At 47.8% G+C, this 12412-nt stretch overlaps 1 long non-coding RNA gene across 1 annotated transcript; it reads right to left on the reverse strand.

Annotated features, from left to right (window-relative positions):
* Positions 1 to 10777: 10777 nt before the first annotated feature.
* On the reverse strand, positions 10778 to 12302 carry LOC124681403. The gene is made up of 4 exons (XR_006995856.1): positions 11760 to 12302; positions 11431 to 11671; positions 11230 to 11340; positions 10778 to 10813 (listed from the first exon to the last, which is right to left on the reverse strand). It is a non-coding gene; the product is annotated as an uncharacterized LOC124681403 (long non-coding RNA).
* Positions 12303 to 12412: the final 110 nt, after the last annotated feature.

A 12412-nucleotide genomic window follows, 5' to 3' on the forward strand; every position in this document is an offset into this window, starting at 1 on the left:
ACACCTTGTGTGCATAAGAGGAGCCAAAAGCAAACCCTACACCCCCTTGTGAAGTTTGTGAAGAGAAGTGGCACCAAATGACTAAGCGCTGTGGGCTGAGTGGTATATATAGGGGAGGGGCTTTAGTCGCGGTTGGGCCACGCCTGAGGACATTTAGTCGCGGTTGGCCTGGCCAACCGCGACTAAAGCCCCCCACGTGCACCGGCTGGCCACCGAGCGCCCTGGGCCCAGGTGACATGGGCATACCCTTCGGGTACCCATTATTGGTATACCTGGCTCGGCCCAATATGGAGAAGACTCAATATGGAGAAGGCCCAACAAGGCAACCCGAAGAAGTAGTCAACTAGGACTCTTGTAAAACCCTAGGCTGGTTGCATATATAAAGCCAGCCAGGGCACCCGAAAGAGAGAAAAAAGCAGATAGACAACATAGCTCCGCCTATGGCGGCACCCCGTAAACATACATATCATCATATAGTGGATTGCTAGCAGCACGTAGGGATCCTCCACCGAGGGGACCCGAAGCCGGGTACGTCGTGTGCCTAATCTCGTCCCCGGAATCTCCATCGTCGCTCTCTCCCGAAACCCTAGTCTACAATCCGTAGGCATTGCCGAGGTGATCCCTCGTCAATTGGCGCCGTCCGTGGGAATCGCGACGACCTGGATTTCGTTATCCGGCGGGATCCATCGAGTTCATCATCAACAAGAGCGTAAGATCGGGAAATTCTCATCAATGGTCATCGACAACGATCGGATTGCATCTGGAAATTTTTTCTTTCGGCGCGATCCAGATTCACCAAACAATATTCGGATCATAGCAGCGGAGGAGTTCCAAATCCAGACAATCAACTTTGAAGAGAATTCCGCCGGTACGGCGCTACCGTGCCGAACTACAGTATACGTATTTTACGACATCCCCAAGCAGCAGTTTCCATGCGTTGGAGTTCTGAGTTCCTCAAAGCTACCAAAAGAGATCGGATAGGCGCATCAATTTATGAAGCAACATCACATCAACCGTCGGGCAGCTAGTCCATCCAAAAAGAAAAGGAGCTGGCGTATTCAAGTTTAAAGACCTGCACGTTTTGTTTCATCTACACGCACAAAGAAAAAAAAGCAGCACTACTATGTCACGTGAGGGTCCTGGCTGACAAGTGCAGATAAGGAAAATCAAGAACACGCAGAATAAAGCTAAGTTAACTGTACGAGGGGATCTCCGATATTTTGGGCATTGGAAGAATGAATCAATTAATACCATGAGGAACAAGTGCCTAGATAGTGCAAGCGAAAACGCTGAACAAATCCGAGCGAGTCGCTACTATTGCTTCGCTCGACACAAGGACCAGGATCATCAGATCGAAATAAAAAACTTCGACTTCCTTCGCGGCGTCGACACCGTTCGCCATCGCGCACTCGCCACGTTTGGGAGCTCGCCTGTCGTGAACTCGACATAGTACACTCGCCACGATCGGGGGCTCACCCGTGGCGGATCCGCCACATCGACTACGTATTCTTCATCGACTACTTCCGACCAGGCGCCGCGTGACTATAGACTGCGTCCGAGGCACTATTTGCGTCCACACTGGCTTCGCCGCACTCAATAAAAAGCTAAGTTTTCCTCTTCCTCTAACATTCAATTATTTATTTACTTTCGCTATACCCGAATACTCGGGGTTGCACCATTACATCATTAGAGCAAATTCACCCAAAACTGAAGCTGTTTCATTACTTTGTTACCGCAAATATACTCAATTACTTGGTGAATTTCTTTTGTTCGCGCAATGGAGTTATCTTTTCCGGCTCAATGGAATTATCTTCTCCGGCTCAGTGGAATTATTTTCTTCGGCTCAGTGGAATTATTTTTTTCGACTTAGTGGACTTATCTTCTTCGGCTCAGTGGATTTATTCTCTCTGGATTACTGGATTGGTTTTCTTTGGGTTATTATTGGTTCACTTATACAATATTACCCGACGCGTTTCCGGGTCAATGGATTCATCTTCTATGATTATTACTGGATTCTTCGGGTCAATGGATTCATCTTCTATGATATCAGCGGATTCATCTTCTATGATTATTACTGGATTCTTCGGGTCAATGGATTCATCGACTATGATATCAGCGGATTCATCTTCTATGATTATTACTGGATTCTTCGGGTCAATGGATTCATCCTCTATGATATCGGCGGATTCATCTTCAATATATGATGGTGTAATCCTTAATATGAATTCATCTCAAGTACTTCATCTCGGACTTCATCTTCAGTATTTCATCCTTAATGGCCTTCTTTCGGCGACACGGATAATACTCGGGGGCTTGACAACGACTTCGCCCCGAGTAACAACTATGACACGGCGTCTAAGCAACAATCATGACATCACCCCAGTAACGCTCGGGGGCTCGGTTATTTCTTCATCAACAATTTCGCGGCATCCACTTTTGCTATTTGGTGGTTTCTACTTTGGCTAGATTTCTTATCTACACTCGAAGACTTCATCATGCATCGACTTCGTCGTGTCCAAAAAGCTAAGTGTTCTTTTATTTTGCACAAAGTTGATTATCATTTACTTTTGCCGTACCCGACGCTCGGGGGCTGCGCGACATATATTCACTTTACATATCATCGAATCCGAACATCTGACACCGCATGCGAAAAAGAGAGTCAAAGAAAAGATAAAAAAAGTTTGTTCATTTGTGCAGGAGAAAGCAAATTTCAAAGTATATAAAAGAGAACCCGACGAAATTGTCTACAGGGAGAACTCGACAAAATTGTCTTCAAGGAGGAACCCGACGAATTCAAAAGAGCACTCGACGAAATCTTCTTCAGGGAGGAACCCGACGAAATCAAAAGAGTACCCGACGAAATTGTCTTCAAGTGGGAACCCGACGAATTCAAAAGAGTACCCGACAAAATCTTGAGAGAACCCGACGAAATTTTATTCATGGAGGTCCCGAAAAATTATCTCCAAGGAGGTCCCAAAGAATTTGCCTCAAGAAGGACTCGAAGAATTTGCCTGAAGAAGGACCCGAAGAATTTGCCTCAGGAAGGACTCGAAGAATTTGCCTGAAGAAGGACCCGAAGAATTTGCCTCAGGAAGGACTCGAAGAATTTGCCTGAAGAAGGACCCGAAGAATTGTCCTCAGGGAGGACCCGAAGAATTGTCCTCAAAGAGGACCCGAAGAAATTTTCCTGAAGGAGGAACTCGACGAAATTTACAGGGAGGAGGAACCAAAAAAAAAAAAAAACAGTGGACAAATCTTCGGGTCCATTGACTCGTCATTTGTTTCGATCAAGAACATCGGTGATATGCCTGACGACAATATAGAAGAATGCAATATATTCGGCTGACTCATCAAGCCCGAGAGAAAAATAGAAGAACCCGCAAAATGGGTCATTGCATCAGCCGAACAAGGCACTCGACAATATATTCTCGGAGCGCTAAAAGTCGCGAATAATCTCCGAATGCCGCAAAACTCGCGAAGGTAAGACCCCGGGTCCGTCCCGTGTGGCGTGGCATCGCCAAAGACTCGCGCTCTGCTACTTTTTTCCACATCAACGGATGTGAAGAAATATCCCGACGGACGCGCTGTGGACCCGATAAAACATGACTCGGGGCTCGACGGATGGTAAGACCTTAAGCGGCACCTGTCGAGTTAACACCGGTATCCCGGGATCATGTCCAGGGACGTGATCTTGAAGTAGGTTTTTGCGGATTGCCACTAGAGCAGTTAACTAGTACCTGATCCGTCAGATGAACTAGCCCCAATTACCATTATCCCTGTACAATATAGATATGGATGTCAAATAAAAATAGCAACGGCCTGGAGTCGATAAAAAGAGGGATTGTGCCCAGAAATATATTCAAGTTCTTTATCGAGTAGTACAACTTGAGCCTATGCCTAGGTGCAAGCACCTGCCCATAGGCTCGGGGGCTACTCTTATCGAGAGTATTGTTCACCCTCCCAATAAGATACAAGAAAGAGGAAAAATTATGGTGTCGATTAAAAGCAAGTTGAGCCTACACCCAAGTGCAAACACTTGGCTGTAGCCTCGGGGGCTACTCCCATCGGGAGCGCTGGTCGCGCACCCGATAGAAATATAACTTCGACAGCATTTACGGCAATTCAGGTTTGTAGACTCAACTCGATTCTACGACTCGAGTGGAGCCTACTCCCATCGGGAGCACATGGATTTCATCAATTTCTCCGGAAATATAGTTAAGTTCTTCATCGAGTAGTACAACTTGAGTCTATGCCCAAATGCAAGCACTTGCCCATAGACTCGGGGGCTACTCCCATCGGGAGCGCTGCCGCGCACCCGATAATTTCAAGATTCGTCGACATCATCTACGCTACACATGATCTACGACATGGACCTCGCCTTGTATTTCTTCGACTTCGGAGATGGTTATGCTTGGAGTTTCTACGCAAGTCTTCGACTTCCCTATAAACTCGGGGGCTACTGACATGGGCATACCCTTCGGGTACCCATTATTGGTATACCCGGCTCGGCCCAATATGGAGAAGACTCAATATGGAGAAGGCCCAACAAGGCAACCCGAAGAAGTAGTCAACTAGGACTCTTGTAAAACCCTAGGCTGGTTGCATATATAAAGCCAGCCAGGGCACCCGAAAGAGAGAAAAAACAGATAGACAACATAGCCCCGCCTATGGCGGCACCCTGTAAACATACATATCATCATATAGTGGATTGCTAGCAGCACGTAGGGATCCTCCACCGAGGGGACCCGAAGCTGGGTACGTCGTGTGCCTAATCTCGTCCCCGGAATCTCCATCGTCGCTCTCTCCCGAAACCCTAGTCTACAATCCGTAGGCATTGCTGAGGTGATCCCTCGTCACCAGGCCTTTGGTCGCGGTTCGCCTCCCGAACCGCGACTAAAGGTATCATTAGTCGCGGTTCCTACAGCTTCGCGACTTATGGGGCTCACCGGAAGCCTGTTTTTCTACCAGTGCATGAACTGACTCCAACGATTACAAAATAAAGTCTAAAAGATAGTAACAAATCTTCGAGGTCTTCAATTTCTTTCTTCTTCCAGAACATAATCTTGTACTCTTCTGAAGGCAGCCAAAGATAGATAACGAACCATAAACCTGTAGATACCGACGAAAGTTCTCCCATAATTTTTTGAGCCGCAATGCCAAGGCTACGTGCACGCACACAACCATTAAAGCAGTCATACAACATCGGCAAGAGTACCAACACCAGTATGTCAGGAAATAATAACCGACTAGCTTTATCGTCGTTGATGGAGAGCCAAGAGTACGAATCACCATTGTCGAGGACGTAGCAGCCGGGACAAAAACTGCGAGGATAATCCTCCTCGCGGCAACAACGACAAAAGATCCAAAATCGATCTGGCGAAGCAAGATCCGAAGGCCCATACCTAGAAAATTGTGATTGTTCAACACCACCATTGACGCCGGGAAGAAGATCTCGTCGCCAAACGAAAGGCCGAAGATCAGTTATTACAGACGATGCCATCTCCATTGAGGGGAAACCAACAAGAAGGCGGCTACCAAAATTCTAACATAATCTAATGCAAACAATACTTTTATTCGAAACTCCACGCATAGATCGGGTTCCCCACTCCTCCCGGCGCCGGCGAAGCCGACCGGAGGAGGGGGAACCAATCTATGGAGGAGGATGAACTGGAGACGGCTAGGGTTGAGGCGGCCGCTGAGAGAGGAGAGACGATAAAACTCGACTCGATCGTAGCTAGTAAAGCGCATGCGGTAGAATACTGTATCGCTTACGTATAGTGAAAGCTAGTGATCACTAACTGACAACCAATACATCTGGATCGATGAATGGAGACATATTAACAGAGAAGAGAGACAATTAATTAGGCCATCGCCATCGGTCGCGGTAAGTTACGGGTCATTTTTACCGACAGCTCGGCTGACGGGTCTCACGCAGCAACCCGGAGAGTGAGATTCTCGAGAGTCAAGTGGATGCACGAGTATGTGTCTGCGCGCGCTGTCGATCCTTGGAACATCGATTCTTATTTGTATCTTAAATATATTCTTCGGCTGCCACCTGGCCAGGTTTATGTGGGCGGGATCTAGGAAACTTCTTAGCTGTGATTGGAATCCGGGGGGCCGAGTAATTTCTAGGTCTTGTCCAAGGGATATCGGGAACCCTGCGTAGGCTAGTTTGGTTTACCTTTGCGGCATAAAGCTGTGCGCTTTGGAATATCAGAAATAAACTTGCTATCGAAGGAAAAATGATCAGTAACCTGGCTGATGCATTGCTCCACATGCCACTTTACATGCAGAGATGGAGGGTTCTGGTCAGACCGAAGGATTGGAAGCTCCTGGATGAGGTGATGGAGGAGGTGCGCAGGCTCCAGACGCGGATGAGAGACGACAACTGACATCGAGTGTTGCATGTGTGTGTGTGGACTACCGTTTTAGACTTGTCGTTGCTTTGGGTCCCCGAACTATCCTAGCGGTGTGGTGTTGGTGTTGGTGGGTTCCGAACCCGATATAAAACTATATGTTGTTCGACGCTGTTGGCTTTATTTATAAAGCTGGGTCATGTGGCCTTATGTTTAAAAAATCTTAAATATATCTATATACTTCGTATCTACATAAAGTTGAGCAGCTTCTTTTTGGGATGGAGAGATTATCAGAGCAACTGTAGACTAGACATGCTAAACATGTAAAAAATGTAAAAGTCCAGCGAAATTACACTTTTGACTCGGTTTGGCCCGCCAATCAGATTCCATGTTCATAGCCTGGCCCATAAGCAATTTATAGTGGCCCGATAATTTCCACACACACTATATGTTGAGGTCGATGCGGTGGAAATGGGTTCAAACCCTATTTTCATACCACCGCATCCATCGCTCTGTTGCTGCCCTAGGATTTCTCCGACGAGCAATTCCCCGACATCAACCACATCCGTCGCATCCACCGCTCCGCGATGTTTAGGCATGGAGGATTCAGACAGGGGCAGCCGGATTAGAGCCGGCAACGCCTCCCCTCTACGCGGCGGAAGCTCAAGTGAAACATCGCAGAGGAGCACGCCAAATTTGTGCGGTCGATGGGCGCGGCGAAGCGCGCCGTGAAGAAATCGATGAACCGTGGGCTCAGGCCACCACCATCTCTCTACGCGTATGCCCACGACGTGGAGGCGGAATCATCTTCTTCCTTGCACCTCCGTCGCGCTCCCCAACCCCCTCTGACAACATTTGGAGCACGGTGACGAACGCCGAAGAGGCACCGACACCTCTGAAGGTCATCGACGAGGAGGGCTGCATCGACAACGATGAAGCAACCGAGCGCATCACATTGGAGAAGTTGCGCCGCCGCTCGAAGTGGACGCAGCGATGACACGACAGTGTGAGGAGGACGAGGATCGATGGGCCATCGCACAAGTGCATGCGCACGAAGCATTCCAGAAGTTGATCGCCGTCCGCTGCGTGAAGAGGGAGATCGTCGACCTCAACTCGGAGTAGCTCGCCGTCCCCCGCCGCGCCCCATAGGCCCCGGTGAGGTACCCGGGGCCGAATTTTTGCAAATTAGGGTTGCAGTAGGTTTTAATTTGCGTCTATGTTGATTTTGCGTTTGTAAAAAGTATCGAAGAACTTGAATCACGAAGTATGTTGCGATGAACTCGAATGACCAGTGTTCAAAATCTCCCGCAAACAATGTTTTTTCAAAATTTTCAAGCTCCGAGTACGGTGTCTGATCAGCGCTTCATCGATTTCGGCATGTATTCGCGTTTTTAGTATGTACTATGCTGGAGTGTGCCTTCTTATACGCTAGCGATGTACTAGCTCCGCGTCGTTCTTTTCCGACCGGAGGAAGTACTTTTTTTTTTGAACATAATTTTTTTTTATTCATCTAGGAGCATTTTACAGAGAGAAGCGTGAAAGGTAGCACGCTGGTTCCAGAGAGAGTTTCTCTGATTGAACAAAGTCCTGCATCTGAACATAAGCAACGGAATAGTACAGGTTTATTTTGCAATTTTGAAGCTAGCCTTGCAAGATGATGAGCCTTGACGTTGTTTCCCCTGTTTATGTGAGAAACGTTGCTTCGCTTGAAAACATGGCTACTTTGAATTTGAGCTAGCAGTGGCCTATTGTCCCAGTGCCCTGGAGCGGAGAAAATATCTGCCGCTTTTGCCGCCAAAGCTAGTACTGAGCAATCCGTGAGAAAGTGTGGATCTTGTATGTTGAATACCTTTGCTAATCTGGTCGCAAGCATCAGACCAAAAGTCTCGGCCTGAAGAGGAGAAGAAGCTGGAGGGGACATTGCCGAGATGTGAAGTTGCTTGACATGCTGATTATTTTGAATTTGAATGAAGACTCCAATTCCTGCTTGTTTAGTGGTGTTGCTCGGTTGCATTTCCCACGCAGCGTCACAGAAGATTGTGTTGCCTGCAAAAGAGTCTGGACTTTGTATTGCCGGCATAAGTAGATGGTCCTGTAAGCAATTTACACCATGATCTTTAGCAGGGGTCACACCATCTAATTTGGATCCTTGGATGATAGCATTTGTTGTCGCGTACACTTGAGATGGCCTGCAATATTTCCTAGCAAAGAGAGCATCGTTTCGAGATTTCCAAAGACACCATAAAAAGGTATATAAACTAGTAAGAGTAATCTGTGGATGGCCGGAGTTAAGCAAACTTTAGATCATGTCAGGAATAGAGTGATTAGTTGCAGCTAGAATTTCAGTTTTAATAAACCATGGTGAACAGAACCATGCAGCTTTAGAAAAAGGACAAAGGAAAAACATGTGCATTTCATCTTCTGTGTTTTCACACCTGGAGCAGTTTTCATGTATATGTTTAGAGAACTTACTTGCTCTCTTACCTGTAGGAAGTGCTTTCCTTAGAAGCCTCCAAGCAAAAGTCTGTACCCGTGGTGCCATGTGCTTATCCTGCCAGACCTGGTTTAGAAGAGCAATAGTTTGTGGATGAACAATTTTTGGTCGTTGTCTTGCTGGCTGATAACTCCGCCTATGTTGTCTCAACATAGCCGGTCCCAAGCCCGGGTAAAGGAGGAGGGTTGTTGTGACGCCCCGGAACCGGTACCATGAGGATTCCAGCGATCCCGCTGAAATCCGCACGATATCGATTCAGAGACGCCCTCCGACACGACGTGCGCGAACAATCACACACGTGATGTCAGAGGAATTAACACGAGCGGTAACATTACAACAGGATTACAATAGAGCCCACAAGAAACATATATTACAACAACGACTCCAACGAGTCAAGATACAAATTTACAATACAAAGATCCAAATCATACAGAAGATCAAATACGTCCGAGTACGGACAAGATACAAATTGGACTAAGAGTCCTGAAGATAACCAGCCGGCGTCCATAACCCCGCCCAGTGCCAAGCCGGAGGGGTAACCTTGCTAACGTCGTCATCTCGTACTCGCCAAAGTCGGGCCATCGGCTGCCGACAGAAGGGAGGAAGCAAAAGAGAAAGGGGAAAGGCGAGAGTAAGTACCAAGGAACGAACTCCGGCACGTACTTAGCGAGACTAGAAATGGCTATGCTCGCCGGGCGAGTATATATATATATCGCCTGGGGCTATATGGTAGGTTTAGCGGCAGCAAAACTATAACCAATAGAGACACGCTACAACATCCGTCTACTCAGAGAAGATAAGAGAGCGCACAAGGTAACAGATAAATACTACACAAACATAACCCAGCCAAATACACATACCCCCTTCAACAAAGCGAAGAGGCAATGTAAAAGGCACTCAACGGTGGACAAGTTTTATTAGGTATCGGTTGTAGTAATGCTATATTACTAATCAAGTTATTAGCAAATTATTATCCACAACATAAAGGTGTAAGTTGTTCTATGATCAAGCTATACAATTCCAAGTCGTCCATAACCGCGGACACGGCTTATCGATAAGATTTAACCCTGCAGGGGTGCCCAAATGTAGCCACACGCACGCTCAACCCACTTGCGACAGGTGGATATCACGACTCGCACTCTCCTTCACTACAACAATGTCCAGGAAGCCACCTAACTAAGTTAAACCCGAATCAGAGTCCGGCCGTGCTCCGAAGCGGACTCAGCTATTGCGTCAGCGTACTAGGTGATCAGTGCCCAGCGGGATGACCACTTCGCAGCGGCTCCGCAACCTACGAGCGTGCAAGAGACAACAGGGTTACAAGGCACTCACGGCTTCCCCAAAAGTAACATCATATCATCTGACCACAAAGAAACATGCTTGCACGCCCGAGAGAAACAAACAAACATCCAAACTAATTGTGGCCACTGGACAAAGCTGTAGATTCCGGTAGTGGTCGAGGGAAGACCCAGTAAGCATACCCACGTGTGGTTAGAGCGCTCAGTCTCGGAACAGATAACAAGAACTCGGGTCCTAGGGGACATTAGCGAGTCAAAGTTCCAATGCTTTCGCAAAGGGGCTCACAGATGCCTCTGCTTACAATTTTAGTTGTTAACAATAAAGTAAAGTGTGAATATCTCCAACAAATGATATAGCATGTGATAACCTCCCAACAACCCAACATATCCCGATAACAGATCGAGATAAACAACAGATCCTAAACACGCCTACGACTCGCAAGGCTCAAACATCAAGCAACGGCTATGGTTAAGGAATGATACATATAGGATTTTTATGGTAAACAAGTGGAATAGGAGACGTGACTCGATAAAGAAGCGCAACATAAGGATAGCAATGCGAGGGAGAGTAGGTGAAGAGAGAGGGCTCGCCTGAGAAAAGCTGCAGAAGAACTTGTCGTATCTCACAACACCACTTCGTGATCCTATCCGGGAAGAAGCAAATGCTGGAACACACAACGCATGCAAGTCTTACTACTACGGATAAAGAACCAGCATGCTCAAGATGATATGCATGGCATGGCAAATATGATGCAATACAACTTATCCATATTAATCGGAGTCGGAACCCCGGACAAGCAATTTAGATTGGAGTTACATATCTACCGTCAAATTTAAGTGTTGGTTAGCATGGCATAGCATGGCAAGAGTGAGCTACTTCAATATTAAACGGAGCGGGGAAACCCTAGTCGGTGTTCCAAAATACTCCGCATATATGTGAGGTGAACATGCATAACTATCAACGGACGACATGATGCGAGATGCAAACAGATGACTGGATGGCATATTCATGTTAATCGGAGTCGGAACCCCGGACAAGCAATTTCCAGAAAAACAGAGAAGGGGGGAAAACGTTTTATACCCACAAGGACGTAGCCACAGGCGCTGACATGTGGGTCTGGGTGCTGACTGGGTCGCTGACGAGGCAGGGAAGCTGAGGTGGCGCCGACAGAGGCTGACGGGTGGGATCCACCTGTCAGATCCGAAAAGAATTAAAAATTGGGGATTTGGTCTCCCTGGGATTCGAACACAGGATCTCTTGATCCATTAGAGAGGAACGAACCAGTTAGGCTGCCACAGTGATCTTGCAAAGAAACTGCTGCAACCCAACAAGAACAAACAAAAGGCAGGGACGAGCTTCAAAACAGCGTCATGGCGGGGAGATCTGGTCGAGCACGGAGACGACGGAAAACGGATGAGACGGGACGGGCGCGAGGGTGCGCTCGATGCGGGAGGACTTGGTGAACCAGAACATGGCGCTTGTGGTGCCGGAGCATCACCGGAAGCTCGCCGGCGACGAAGGCCTGCGGAGAAACACGGCGGTCAACGCCGAGACTTGGAACCAGGAGGCAAGAAAGAAAACGAAGAGGTCCAGGGGATGCGCGACGTTACCATGAAGATGTAGGTGGGCTCGGTTTGGCCGGAGGTGCAAGGTGCTCGCCGGAATCGACGAGTTTTTGTCGCCGGGGTCGGAGAAGAAGACGCGATTTGGCGACGATTAAGAGCACCCTGGCTCGATTCCTTTGGGGAGAATATAGAGGACGCCGAGGCGGTTCTGTGGGTGGTCTCGGAGTGGCAAGGGGAGCCCTGGAGCAGCGGCGCCATGGCGAGGACGGTCGTGGCAGTGGGGTTTTCCCCTGTTTTGTTGCTCACAGAGAAGAGGATGGAGGGAGGTAGGTGGCGGCGGCGTATATGGGAGAGAGGGCTAGGGTTTGGGGAAGCCTCAGATGGGATTAAAGAAGGGGAAAAGGGGAGGGCTTGGTTGGCGTCGTAGTGGTGGAGTGTGACGCCGGGCAAGGAAAAGAGAACACGCTTCTCTCGTGCTCTCCTAGGAAGACGACAGGGAAAAAGAGATACCCTTTCGATGGGGATGGTGGGCTAAATGGGCCAAGGGGAGAGGCAGGCTTTAGGAAGAAAGATGGGCTCCAAGCAAGGATGGATCAAAATTGGAGAGCGGAGGTTATTTTGAAATATCAAAATAATATAATTTTGAACTTAGCAAATATTTGAAACAGATTTGGAATTAGTTTTTCAACATATCCAAA

This window comes from Lolium rigidum, unplaced genomic scaffold (genome assembly GCF_022539505.1).
Source record: "Lolium rigidum isolate FL_2022 unplaced genomic scaffold, APGP_CSIRO_Lrig_0.1 contig_41797_1, whole genome shotgun sequence".
In the NCBI taxonomy this organism is placed as follows: Eukaryota; Viridiplantae; Streptophyta; class Magnoliopsida; order Poales; family Poaceae; genus Lolium; species Lolium rigidum.